This window comes from Orcinus orca, chromosome 1, assembly GCF_937001465.1.
Source record: "Orcinus orca chromosome 1, mOrcOrc1.1, whole genome shotgun sequence".
NCBI lineage: Eukaryota > Metazoa > Chordata > Mammalia > Artiodactyla > Delphinidae > Orcinus > Orcinus orca.
Genome location: NC_064559.1, coordinates 8,363,372 through 8,378,304, shown reverse-complemented (window position 1 = coordinate 8,378,304; position 14,933 = coordinate 8,363,372). Strand labels below are relative to the sequence as shown.

Sequence of the window (14,933 nt, the reverse complement as noted above, 5' to 3'; positions counted from 1 at the left end):
ATGAAAAGTGGACTTGAACAACACTATAGATCAAAAGGTCCTAACAGAACTATATAAAACATTGTATCTAACAGCAATAGAGTACAGGATCTTATCAAGTTATTCTCCGGGATAGATCATATGTTAGGCCACAAAACAAGTCTTAACAAATTTTAAAAGTCTGAAATCATATCCAGTGTATTTTCTGACCACCATGTTATAAAACTAGAAATCAATAGCAGGAGGAAATTTGGGAAATTCGTAAGTAAGTGAAAATTAAACAACACACTCCAGAACAACCAATGGATCAAAAAAGAAATCAAAAGGGAAGTAAAAAGTATCTTGAGAAAAATGAAAATGAAAGCACAACTTATCGAACTTATGTGATGCAGAAAAAGCCGCGATAAGAAGAAACTATATAGTAATCAATGCCCACATTACAAAAAAAGTAAGATCTCAAATAAACGTTTAAACTAACCTTATACCTCAAGGAACTAGAAAAAGAACAAACTAAGCCCAAAGTTAGCGAAAGGAAAGAAACAATAAAGATTAGAATAGAAACAAATGAAATAGAGACTAGAAAAACAATAGAAAAGACCAATGAAACAATGAGTTGGTTTTTGAAAAGATAAACAAAATTGACAAATCTTTAGCTACAATAAGAAAAAAAGAGAGGAGTCTCAAATAAATAAAATCAGAAATGAAAAAGAAGACATTACAACTAATACCACAGAAATAAAAAGGATCATAAGAGACTATTATGAACAATTTATGTCAACAAATTGGATGACCAAGAAGAAATGGATAAGTTCCTAGAAACATACACCGTACCAAGAATGAATCATGAATAGAAAATATGAACAGACCAGTAATGAGTAAGCAGGTTGAATCAGTAATCAAAAACCTCCCAAAAAAGAAAAGCCCAAGCCCATATAGTTTCACTGGTGAATTCTACCAAATATTTAATGAAAAATTAATGTCAATCCTTCTCAAATTCTTCCAAAAATCAAAGAAGAGGGAACAGTCCCAATCCCATTTTTACAAAGCCAGCATTTCCCCCAATACTAAAGCCAAATAAAGATACTACAAGAAAAGTGAACTATAGACCAATATCTCTGATGAATAAAGATGTAAAAACTCTCAACAAAATACTAGGAAATTGAATTCAACAGCACATTTAAGGGACTGGACACCATGATCAAGCAGGGTTTATTTCTGGAATGCAAGGATGGTTCAACATACAGAAATCAATCAATGTGATACAGCACATTAACTGAATGAAGGATAAATATCATATGATCATCTCAGTAGATGTGAGAAAAGTTACTTAACAAAATTCAATATCCTTTCCTGATAAAACTCTTGACATAGAAGTTACAGACGGAAACCTCAACATGATAAAAGCCATATATGACAAACCCACAGATAACATCATACTCAACAGTGAAAGATTAAAATAGTTTCCTCTAAGGTCATGAACAAGGCAAAGGTGCCCACTCTCACCACTTCTATTCAACACAGTACTGGAAGTCCTAGCCAGAGCAATTAGGCAAGAAAAAGAAATATAAGGCATCAAACTCAAAAAGGAAGAAGTAAAACTGTCTCTGTTTGCAGATGATATGATCTTATAAAATAGAAAACCCTCAAGGTGCCACTAAAAAACTGTTAGAGCTAATAAATGATTTCAGTAAAGTTGCAGAATATACAATCAACATACAAAAATCAGTTGTGTTGCTATACACTAACAATGAGCCATCTGGAAAAGAAATAAAGAAAAAAATCCTATTTACAATAGCTTTAAAATGATCAAGTACTTAGGAATAAATTTAACCAAGTAGGGGAAAGCTCTGTACACTGAAAACAATAAATATTTATGAAAGGAACTAAGAAGACACAAATAAATAGAAAGATATACTATGTTCATGGGTTGGAAGAATTTTAAAATATCTATAATACTCAGCAATCTACAGATTCAATGGAATCCCTATCAAAATTTCAATGGCAGTTTTCAAAGAAATAGAAAAAAGTCCTAAAATGTATATGGAACCACAAAAGATCACATATAGCCACAGCAGTCTTGAGTAAAAAGAACAAAGTTAGAGGCATCACAGTACCTGATTTCAAAAAATACTACAAAGTTTTAGTATTCAAAATAAGATGGTTGGCAATAATAACAGACATACAGACCAATGGAACACAACAGAGAGCTCAGAAATAAATCCACACAATTATGAACTTGATCAAAGATGCAAGAAACAAATAATTGGAGAAAGGATAGTTTCTTCAATAACTGGTACCGAGAAAACTGGTTTTCCACATGTGGAAGAATGAAATTGGACGCTTATCTCACTACATATACAAAAATTAAAAAAAAAATCAACTCAGTATGAACTGAAGATTTAAATGTAAGACCTGAAACCATACAATTAGAACAAAACATAGGGGAAAATCTTCTTGACATTGGTCTAGGCAATAATGTTTCAGACATGACACCAAAAGCACAGACAACAAAAGCAAAAGTAGAAGATGGGATTTCATCAAACTAAAAAGCTTCTGCACAGTAAAGGAAACAATCAACAAAGTGAAGAGACAACCTATGAAATAGGAGAAAATATTTGCAAACCATCCCATCTGAAAAGGGGCTAACATCCAAAATATATAAGGAATTCAAACAAATGAATAGCAAGAAAACAATCTGATTGTACCCTGTTGGTGGAAATGCAAATTGGTACAACTATTGTGGAAAACAGGACAAACATTCCTCAAAAACGTAAGACTACAACTACCATATTATCCAGCTAACCTACTTCTGGGTATATACCCAAAGGAAATGAAATCAAGAGTCAAAGAGATATCTGCTCCCCCAGGTTCATTACAGCATTACTTATAATAGCCCAGATATGGAAATAATACAAGTGTCTATCAATGGATAAACAGCCGAAGAAGAGGTGGTACACATATAAAATGGAATATTACTCAGCCATGAGAAAGAAGAAAATCCTGCCTGTTGTGACAACTTGGATGAACTTGGAGGACATTATGCTAAGTGAAATAAGCTAGACAGAGAAAGACAAACACTGCATGATTTCACCTTACATGTGCAATCTAAAAAAAAAAATATTTTTTTTTTAAATGAAACTCAGAAGCAAAGTAGTATAATGATGGTTCCCAGGGACTGGTGGGGGCAGACGGGGAGATGTTGATCAAAAGGTACAGAGTTGTAGGATGCATAAATCTAGAAATCTAATGTACAGGCATGATGACTATACTTAATAATACTGTATTGTACACTGAAAATATACTGAGAGAAGATTTCAGTTGCAGTCATCACACAATAAATGGTAACTATGTGAGGAGATATGTTAACTAACTTGACTGTAGTAATCATTTCACTATGTATATCAAACCATCATGTTGCACACCTTAAACACGTACAATTTAAATAAATAAATAAATAAATTGAAATGTAAAATATCACTGTAAACAAGGCTGTCAATTATTTAAGAAAATTGAAGGTAAGGGTATCTGTCTAATACAAGTATCTTCTAGCTGCCCTCCCCCACACACATTGTATTTTTTTAACCACTGTGACTAACTTTGCATAAAATGTAGATTGCATAAACAGTGGCATATCAGAGTTTCATGCAAGAAAATAAGTGCATGGCCTTGCAAGAATTCTGCCACATTCCATACTAAAAAGCAGGTTTCTGTTTCCAGTGCTGTCAAGCTTTAAGGACAATAATTTTATCATGGTTTAAAGAAACATATAAATTGTTACTATACATGTTATTAAATGACAAGGATATACTTTGCCTTAGGCATACAAAATATTCAATAGGAAAACAGGATTTAGCCATATTCTGGATAATCGATTTTTAAACTACTTAAAATACGTCCTTATTAATTTCACATTACTAGGATAAAGAACTCATACTGAGAAAACTATGTATTCCCAAAGAGTTGGAAGAAGAATGACGGAAATCAGGGCAGCCCTAAGTACCCATCCTACTTCCACTACGTATTAGCTGTACCTGCAGCACATCCGTCAATCTCTTCACCCCCCAGTTTCCTGATCTGTAATCTGGACACTCTTACCAACTTATAAAATTATTGTGAGAATTAAATGAGATAGTGAATGCAAAAGGTAGGTGTACTCCCAAAGCTTATCCTAAAAAGAGGTTTTACTGTCACTTGAATTAAAAAGGTCACAGGAATCATAAAGCACTTCTCAGACAGTGTGCTTTTACATTTCTTTTTTCACTTTGAAGAAAACATTCAGAGCAAAGTGTAAATAAAGCTAATGAAGCTCACATTGCTAATGTCATGTGAATAACAGGAATTATAAAAACTACGTTGGAGTATTAAATTGCTTATCAGTCACCAATATTATAAGTTTGAACATGATTAAACTTATTTTTAATAAAGACAATAAAGAAAATAAACACTAGCATAACCATGAGTACTCAGAAAGATTAGCATATTGTGAATTGATACCTTTATAATGTACTAAAACATTTTAAAGTAATAGTAATCAAGCATTTGTGACATAACATGGAAGTTTCAGTATTTTTCCATGTAGAGTTCAAAATAATTTTTATGTCATTACTTCTCATGTCACATGGTCTTACAAAGGTTTTGCTTGAAAAAATTAAGAATATATCATCAATTAATACAAAAATTTCTTCTAAATATATTAAAACTTTTCTGGTAAAACTATATTTATAGTTACTGAGAAAAGCCAAATCAAAACATGTATCAGCACATATAATTTCACCTTAATTACAAATTGTCACTCAATACAAAAGAAGCTTTCTTTTACTAGATATGAATCTACACATCCACATAGGAGCAAAAAATTCTATTTATCTTCATCTGTGAAAGTCAAATGGGCTATAGTTAAAACACCTCATTAAGCAATTTGGTGATTCTATTTATAAGTATATGTAGGTGGTGACAGTCAATCATAGGCCTTCATTTAATTTAATATCTGTCAACTTCATCAAGTTCTAAAATAGACATCATAGCTTACATGTACCTATTGAGGTTTCACATTTTTTTAAAAAATTACTTGTAACTGCCTTGGGCCAGAGATTAGAGGAATTACCTTAACTGAGAGATTGTATTCAATTCATCACACCACCTGAGTTTTGTGTCAGTTTTGACACAGTTATTTTATTCAATTTAGAATCTGTCTCTGATAGTGGTCAAGAGACACACCTGTGGAAGAACAGTACCAGTATCCTTTACCCTGAAACATCAGGAATGTACCCTGACATAATTACTCATAGTATTCTTCTTTAATAATCTAAAATCTGCCATTTGTTAATATACCGAAGGGATATTAACTGTTTCTCTGCGTGACAGGAAGAATGATGTGACTAGATAATTTAAAGGTAAAAATCTCATACCTTAGGTAGTAATTAATCAAGATAATGAAAAATTATCACAGGCAAAATGGGGGTTGAAAAGATGCTACATAGAAGACATCAAGGCCTAGCTAAAGATAGCAGCAACGGCTATACTTAGGATAAAATAGTGAAAGTAATAATGTAAACTAAGCTGATGGGGATGTTTGGGGATGGGAGAAGGGTTATTTAAAGGCTTAATGCATTTCACCCCTATGTTCATAGCTGCACTATTCACAATAGCCAAGACATGGAAACAACCTAAATGTCCATCGACAGATGAATGGATAAAGAAGATATGGTGTATGTATACACACACACACAAACACACACACACTACTCAGCCATGAAGAAGAATGAAATAATGCCATTTGCAGCAACATGGATGCAACTAGAGATTATCATACTAAGTATGTCAGAAAGAGAAAGACAAATATCACACGCTATCACTTAGATGTGAAATCTAAAATATGACACAAATGAACCTATCTATGAAACAGAAACAGACTCACAGAGAACAGACTTGTGGTTGCCAAGGGGGAGGGGGTTGGGGGAGGGATGGAGTGGGAGGTTGGGGTGAGCAGATGTAGGCTATTATATACAGAATGGATAAACACCAAGGTCCTACTGTATAGTATAGGGAATTATATTCAATATCCTGGGATAAACCATAATGGGAAAGAGTATTTAAAAAAGAATGTATATATATGTATAAGTGAATCACTTTGCTGTACAGCAGAAATTAACAAAACATTATAAGACAACTATACTTCAATTTTTAAAAATGAAGGCTTAATGCATTTCATATACTGTATACTACTACTCAAGAGTATAAGGAAGCTATTTTATATGCAGGTTTGTGGGGCTTTAGAAAACAATCTGCGTTTTGTTCATGCTGTTCCCTCTGCCTGGTCTGTCAGCTTTTAAAGGGCAGGGGTATGATTAACCATTGTGACATCAATACTGAGCACAGTGCCTAACACAGAGCAGGTACTTAAAATACTTCTTGGGAAAAAAGTTGGTTAAATGTGAGTATGTACCATGGAGTATACTACGAGCCCATATTCACTACGCCACTGGACTCTCACAACAGTATAAAGTGGGTATTAGAAATTATAGATAAAGCAATTGAAATTCATCAGAGATTAAATGAGAGCCTTGACTCTGAAGTCAGGTGCCTGGGTTTGAATCCCAAATTGACTGCTTTCTAGTTCTGCAACTCTAGGCAAGTCAATCTCTTAATTTTCCTACCTGTTAAATGGGGATACTGCCCTGTACAGACTCTCCTCAGAAATTACATTTAGATAAGAAATAAAGTAAGACACACTGCTATTTATCCACAATTCCATGACCTCTCTTCTTTCAACTAAGAACACTGAGCTTTTTGAATAAAAGTATTAGGGAAAAAAACTACATTCACTGCTTTCATAAAAATACTTTCCTTGACCCAGTTGTCGAAGGTCCCTTTCACTACACTGAGACTAGATCTAATAACGAAATCTGAGGAAAAGTTATACCAGGATTCAGAGACAATTACTGAAACAAACCAAACTCCACCACTTCCTTCAGAGTGAACCATCACCCCTTTCTCTGATTATGTTTCATCTTGCTGAGGCTGGCAAGCAGGAATTGTTCCGAAGAAGCACGGCTGGCAACATACTCAGAGAAAAGGCAAAGTATGGTGAGTCAAACATGAAACAGAACTTTCCTTTAAACAGAAAAAGTCAAATAGCATGGTCTAACAATCAGGCTCAGTCTGAAGTCAGACTGCCTGGGATCAAATCCTGAGAGTGTCACTTGTGAGCAATATGATATTGGGCAATTTACTTATCTCTGTGCTTTCAGATTCCTCATCTGTAGACTGAGGCTAATTGTGGTACTTAGTAAGGCTTTGGAGAAGATTAAATGAGCTATTTCATACAAAGCATGCATCATGGTGGCAGTCATACAGTAAGTGCTCAATAAATACTCAAGAACTTTTGTTTAAAACTCAGCAAGCTGCAATCAAATTAACTCTATATGTCCATACCAGTGAGTCTGGAGCTCTATGAACTTTTTTTGGTGATTTTTTTTTATAGGTAACATAAAACCATTTTAACGATTTTGAACTGCACAATTCAGTGACATTAATTATATTCACGATGTTGTACAGCCATCACCACTAACCATTTCCAGAACTTTCTCATCACCCCCAAAACTCTGTACCCATTCAACATTAACTCCCCATTCCCCTCCTGCTTCACATCTGGAATCCTCTGCCACATCAGTAAACAAAGGAGGTTGCGGCCATCAAGCCATTAGCCACTGCAGCTGCCCATACGGTGAGCCCTGAGGGAACTCAGGATAGAGACAAACAGGCTGCCTGCCACCATCATCAGCCACTGCAGCTGCCCCCCAATGGTGCACCCTGATGGGATTCAGGATGGAAAAAAGCAGGATACTGGCCCTAGATAATTACGATGCATATCAAAGGAATGATTTCAATGAGCCCAGACTCTCACATCTTCCTGTACATAGAAAAGCACTAAATTCATTAACTTGAGATGTCTGGTTTTCTTTAATTAACAGTCATCTTTCCATGTTCTGACTAGCTGGTTTTTGTTGCAAAAACTGCTGTATCTCCTGGCTTTTACTTTACCTCTTAGGAACAGCCACTCAGAGCTATCTGAGAGGCTGCCTCCTGGGTTTAGGTCTTCAGAAAGTCTGCCAAATTAAACATTCTCAACTTCTAGGTTCTGCCTTCTTTTTTCTCAGTCGACACCTCTACTCTACTTCCTGTTTCCAAGAATTTGCCTAGTCTAAATACCTCATGTAAGTGAGATCAAACAATATTTGTCCTTTTGTGTCTGGCTTGTTTCACTCAGCATAATGTCTTCAAGGTTCATCCATGTTGTAGCATGTATCAGATTATCACTCCTTTTAAGGCTGAATAATGTTTCCATATATATGTTTTTTTCCATACATTTTGTTTGTTTCATACATTTTGTCAATGGACATTTGGGTTGTTAATACCTTTTGGTTTCTGTGAATAATGCTGCCATGAACACTGGTGTACAGGTATCTGAGTCCTTACTTTCAATTACCTTGGGTACATGTCTAGAAGTAGAATTGCTGAATTAAATGGTAATTCTATGTTTAACTTTGAGGAACTACCAAAGTGTTTTCCTGGAGCTCTACTGCATTTAAACTTCTCAACCACTGTATCCTTATGAGGCTTCAATATTTAAGCTTTTTGCGCCCTCCATCTCTAAAACAAAGATAATATCACTTCCCAAAGACTGAGGTGATGTTTCTTAATCAACAGCATCCCTATCTAAAAAGGTGCTATCAAACAAAAATACGAAACAGTAGTATTATTCAGAGCATTTTCAATCCATGCATCTGGGCAGAGCTCTTGCTATTGGAAACCCTAAAATTAAAAGGTGTTGAGTGATATAAGCAAAATCATGGAGTAGGCAGCTCCAAACTCCCATCCCTTCATAGAAATATTAAAACAAAAACAAAAACAAAAACTAGAACTACTGAAATCAACTTTGTCAGAACTCTGGAAAAACAGTCACAGATATACAGGAACAAAGTGAATGCTGAATCAAGAAAAAGGCATTGTAAAACTGGTAGGCGAGATTCGTGGCGTATTAAAAGCCCTTGCCCTCTCCAGCTCAGCAACGGTCTTGAAGACAACAGCATCCTCCCTATATGGGACACTGGTCCCTGGTTCCAAAGGAAGCAGGGCAGACCTTACTTGAAAATTATTGTTTCTCTATTCGAACCTGTCTGGGACTACCTGAAGGACTGATGCAAGGTGTTCACCTCTGCTTCACCTAACTCAGAACCCCCTCAGAGCAGAAAAGCAGCAGGCTTTGCTGGCAAGCATTACTTATACCAAGTGCCCCTAAAACCAAGTTCTCTTGCTGAGTTTATGATCAATCTCTCTATGCAAAACTTCATTCCCTTTCTTGTCCTCTCTGACCTCAATCCTGTGCTAACTGAACACAAACATACCAGTCAGATGACTAAAATTGCTGTTGTCGATAACATTAATGTACTAAAATTACTACTGTAGATATCATCATTAACATACAAACTCAAGTTGTTTCTCTATGGCAAGATAAGCTAATAGATTTCCCCAAGCTGTGGACCACCTGGCCTGAAAATTGTAAACCAGAGACATACTGACTCCTGAAACACTGACTAAGAAATGTCACAAAATGACAATCCCAGCCTCTCTTTCTTCCCCTAAAAACAAAAACAAAAAACCCCATAACTTAAAGACCAAGTTGAATTGGATCTAAGACTTGGTTCCCACTCCCTCACTTGGTGCCTTGCAAAAAACCCTTACTTTGCTGCAAACACCAGCTCTCAGAGTTTGTGCCAGAGTTTCTGCTGGGGGCACAGAAGCCCTTGCTTTGTTACATTATCAGGCGATCAAAAAATCTGCAGCCACCTGGGGCAAAAAATTCACAACTGAGGCATACAATAGACTGCTTAAAACCAGGGAGCAAAGGCCAGGGATAGAGTTTCTTTGGGAAATCAGAGCATTCAAAAGCACTGGCATATAGTAGGGAATTTAGAAAGTTACACATATGCCCGGGCCAGGAAGCATGCTTATTAGGGACGGGAGAACACCTTAAGCTTTTCCCACTGGATGAATAAGCTCAGTGGCAGCAGGAAGTGAAGGCTGAGGCAGAATTGTAAATGGCCTGGCTAAGTGTTAAGGAAGGACCTAAGCATAGAGCCACAAAGAATGGAAAAGGAATACAAACCATGACTTCAATCAAGAACAGCCAACCTTGAGAAAGAGGGAGAATATAATTTCCAGAGTTACCACATTATAGTATTCAAGTGTCCAGTTTTCAACAACAAAAAGTCACACAGCATACAAAGAAACACTAAAGTATGGCCCATTCAGAGGAAATAAACTGACGGAAGCATCCTTGAGGAAGCCCAAATGTTGGATTAGAAAACCACTTTAAATCACCTGTCTTAAATATGCCCAAAGAGCTAATGGAAACCATGGACAAAGAACTAAAGGAAATCAGGAAAACAATGTTATGAACAAAATAAGAATATCAATTAAAGAGATAGTAATTATCAACAGAAGTGAAACAAAAACTCTGGAACTTAAAAATACAGTGATTGAAATGAAAACTTCACTAGGGGATTCAACAGCAGACTTGAGCAAGCAGGAAAAAGAATCAGTGAACTTAGTAAGATGTTAAAGAAAAAATGTTGCCTGCCATATCAGTAAACAAAGGATGCTGCAGCCATCAAGCCATCACAGTACAGCTGCCCAGAAGGTGAACCCTGAGGGAACTGAGGATAGAAAGAGGATGCCCACCCTCTAACAGTCAGCCTCTGCAGCCACCCCAATGATTCACCCAGAGACTCAGGATAAGAAAGCACAGGATACTGGCCCCAGAAAGCTGAGGTGTATATCAAAGGAATGATTTCAATGAGCCCAGACTCTTGCATCTTCCCATTCATAGAAAAGCGCTAAATTCCTTGAGATGTCTGGTTTTCTCTAGTTAACAGTGATCTTTTGATGTTCCGACCACCTGGCCTTTGTTGCAAAAACTCCTACGTATCCTGGCTCCTCCCTTACCTCTTTGGAGCAGTTCCTTAGAGCTATCTGAGAGGTTGTCTCCTGGGCTTAAGTTCTCAGTTTTGTCACCAAATAAAACTTAATTCTCAACTTTTAGGTTGTGCATTTTTTTTTTCAGTTGACAAAGATAATTATCCTATCAGACAATAACGCCCAATCTAGAAAACAGTGCTACCACTTGGAATGTCTACTAAGTGCTTCATTTTATCCTTAGCCATTAATTTATAAGGAGCCAGGTTGAGAGGAGTCAGGTCGCTTGCCTTAGGTCACAGGGCAGCTTGACTGTGGCCTGAGCTCCTAACCACAGACCCCTGTGCTGCTCCCTCTAAAGGCAGCGGCTGCCACCTGAGGACACAGGAGGGGAATGTGCCATGCAAAGCAAATGGTAATTATGCTATAATTACATAAGTTATCCCTTTGACCCCAGGTCAGGTCAGAAGGAAGCTGGCTCATTTTCAACTTTATCTCTCATAATACTAGTATGTAGTGTTGAGGAAAAGGAAGGAATATTTCCTTTTAACTGCTTAAATGTGTTTAGCCAACAACTGAAGATATTTAAATGTTGAGCACTCTTCTCTCTATTTTCATGGCACTAACTTGAACCTTTGAGAGAGGAAAGTTTGGAAGGAAAATAAAAGGAACAAAGCACATAGAGTCTTAGCATAGGAACTACATAACCATGTATTCAAATTTATTTCTGATCCATATTCCAAACTTATGGCCAAGATACGCATGAGCATATGCAGGTGATTTGAGGAATTTAGTTGTGCAATGGCTCAAAGAATAATAATATGAAATTACAGCAATGAAGGCATTTTTTTCAATGTCAATATAAAGAAGGAAAGACATCAAAATAGCCACAACTTTATTTTAGGCAGCGTCTTGAAAATTACTATTAATACCTCAGGACTGTTTTGGGGGATGGGACTCAAACAAGGATGAAAGACCACTACTTTCACTAGCTAAATCACTCATGTTTTAAGCGTTTTAGTAGGATGTGCCATCACAGGAGACTCTGACATATAAACATTCAAAAGATTATCCTTATTTTCTTCTCATATGCCACAAAGGGCACTTTTCTTGAGTGGAAAGAACAGCACTTCTTACAGCTTGTTTGCTTTGCTGAGCCCTTAAAGAAGCAGAGCTCTAATTATTCGTTAGGAAATTTAATGAGCCACACTAAGCCCATGTCTAGCTCTACAAGCTTACCTGATTATTTAAGCACCTCTGCCTCCAGCCAGACTGTCCTGAACTCAAAAACCATTATTTATTTTCTCCTTTCATATAAAAGGCTCACTTAGTTAGGATACACATTTGTCTGAGTATCCTAAACTCAATATTTAGATTTTATATACAGCAGATCTGAAAAAGCATTTCAAGAAATGAACCTCACGAAACTCCAAGGGAATTTAACAAATGCATGCCCGTGAGAGCTCCCAGAGGCTTTTTAAGGGCAGAGTCTGAGAAATGGGGAGTGACTGCTAATAGGTAAGGGATTTCTTTTTGTGGTGATGAAAATGTTCTAAAACTGACTGTGGCAATGATTGCACGGCTTTGTGAATATACTAAAAATCACTGAACTGCTGTATACTTTAAATGTATGAGTGAATTATATAGTATGTGAATTATATCTCAATCAAGCTGTTAAAAATTTACTGGTTTCAACTATACTTCAATAAAAAATTTAAAAATATTATTGATTCATTTTCATTCGTTTTTAGGACATTTACCTAAAGCTACACCAGATTTAACCACAGTGAAAACTTGATGCAATGCAGCTTGAAACCCTGCTCCATTCTCTTAAGAAAAAAAAATTCTTGTAACATAATGACAACTGGACTTTTCCTGGGGACAAGTTCCAGGTTTTAGCAGGTTTACAGAAATGCTGCTTCCAGAAAACCAGTAAATAACGATGTCCCCTAATACTATTGCTCCAATTTTTTCCCCCTAGTACTAGCTTTTGGATACATGAAAAATTACTACAAATTAAACTAGGTAAGCGTAACAGTGAATAAATTCACCTTAATGTATGTTTCCAAAAAACTGTTGAGAGGGCACCCACCTACAAAAAACTTATTTCTGGTTTGGAATTGAATATCATGTTTTATATGTCATTTCATTTCACATTTGAGAAGCTACTCTATTATTAGAAAAGTACTTATCTGCTAATTTTGTGAAACTTTATTTACTTAGTATCTTAGAATTAAATAGTAAAGAGTAAATATGCCCATAGATCTCTAACCATAAACTCTGTGCATTTTTAGTTTTGACATGAAGAATGGATTAGCAAGAAACAAGATGGGAGACATCTTTAGGGGGCTTTTGCAGTACTCCAGCTAAAGATGATGATTAAAAACAAAAATGTACCAACGTACCGCTTATACATGAAAAACTCTATAACACTGGAGGTGAATCACCAAATTTTAATTGAGTTTCGACTATACCATCTCTATTCAGAAATCTGAGAAATTCACAGCTCAGAAAGGAGTTTTATAGATATATGTAGATGAACATCATCATTACACAGATGAGGAAACTAAAGTACAGAATGGTTAAGTCTCACCAAGTGACCCAGGACCAGAAGTAAGATTTGAACTTAGGTTGTACAACTCCTAATTCAGTTTTCTTACACTCTTAAACTCATTTTATTAAAGATATATAAAATAACTTTTTAAATAATCTGTATAAAGGCTGTCCCTAACTTTTATAAGTCATATATTTCAAATGCATAAGGGGACAGTAATTTTACACATATCTGCTCACTGATAATCACTAAATAACTTGAAATTATATAATCACACCTAGGGTAACTGGAATAGGTCATGGAAAGAAGAAATAAAAGGAGCCATGAATCCTGAAGCTATGATTGACCCTTATACATATGCAACTAGGTGTCAGTTCTTAAAAACATCACTAGATCAGATTAGAAAGGAACAGTCAAATAGCACTTGAATTATGGTTACTGAATAAATCAATTTATATACAGATAGCACTGTATATATCATCTGTTTACAATTAGTTCTTTTAAGAAAATGCTTTCACTTCTCTTGTCAAAAATTTTTTTAATTTGCTTTGAGTCTACTAAGGAAAAGCAAAGAAAAAGGGATCCATTAATTGGAAAGCCAAATGAGTTTAATGAGTTACATTAAAAAGTTATCAAATTGCCCGATTGAATAAACAAGGATTGATCTGTAGAAACCAGGAAGTTTCATATTTTACTCCAAATAAACAAATACAAATAAAAAATAGGATATGGACAGACTGGCTATGTTTCTAATCAGCCAAAGAAGCAGAAGAGAGGAGACACTCCATTTTGTTCACTAGAGCAGCTGTTTGTGTGAGTAAAGTGGTGCTACACTAAAGAGTCCCAGTCTAGGGTGTCAAGAACTCTCTAGAGACAAATGGTTTTGATCAAAAATAACGAGAGGCTGCCTTTTCCCAAGCGTGCCCTGTGACTCAGGCAAAAAAGTCCACAGCTCCAAATTTTAACTGCCAAATTATAAGCCAGATGAGAAATACTCTGATTTACTTTGTAACCAAAGTAATATAAAGCTAGATGTCTTATTCAACATTGTTAGATGATGTATATTAATACATGTTAATGTTTACCACTCACCTACTAAGTGAGATGGAAAGATCCTATAAAGAGGTTGAGTAAGATTGTACTAGCCCATAAACTCACAGGGTAGAAATCAAAGCCAAAGTGATGAAAGAAGGAAACTTTTAAGGTTGATATTGGTAGAAAATGGTCTAATATATAAAGGAAGGAGGCTATATATATATATATTTAAAGCACCTAGTGAGAAGACAGGTACAAAGAATGTCAATTTCAGCACACTTATTACATCAGAATGCTGGGAACAGCCATAAAGAAGTGGTTAAATACTTTATGGTACACCCATATAATGGAACACTATAGAGACATACGTCACATGCATGGCATACCA

General features: G+C 35.8%; 1 protein-coding gene across 5 annotated transcripts in view; it reads right to left on the bottom strand.

Moving 5' to 3' along the window:
- Positions 1-14,933, bottom strand: part of CNST (consortin, connexin sorting protein) — a 125,299-nt gene that overhangs the window by 70,272 nt on the left and 40,094 nt on the right. The gene's annotated exons all lie outside the window — the stretch shown is intronic.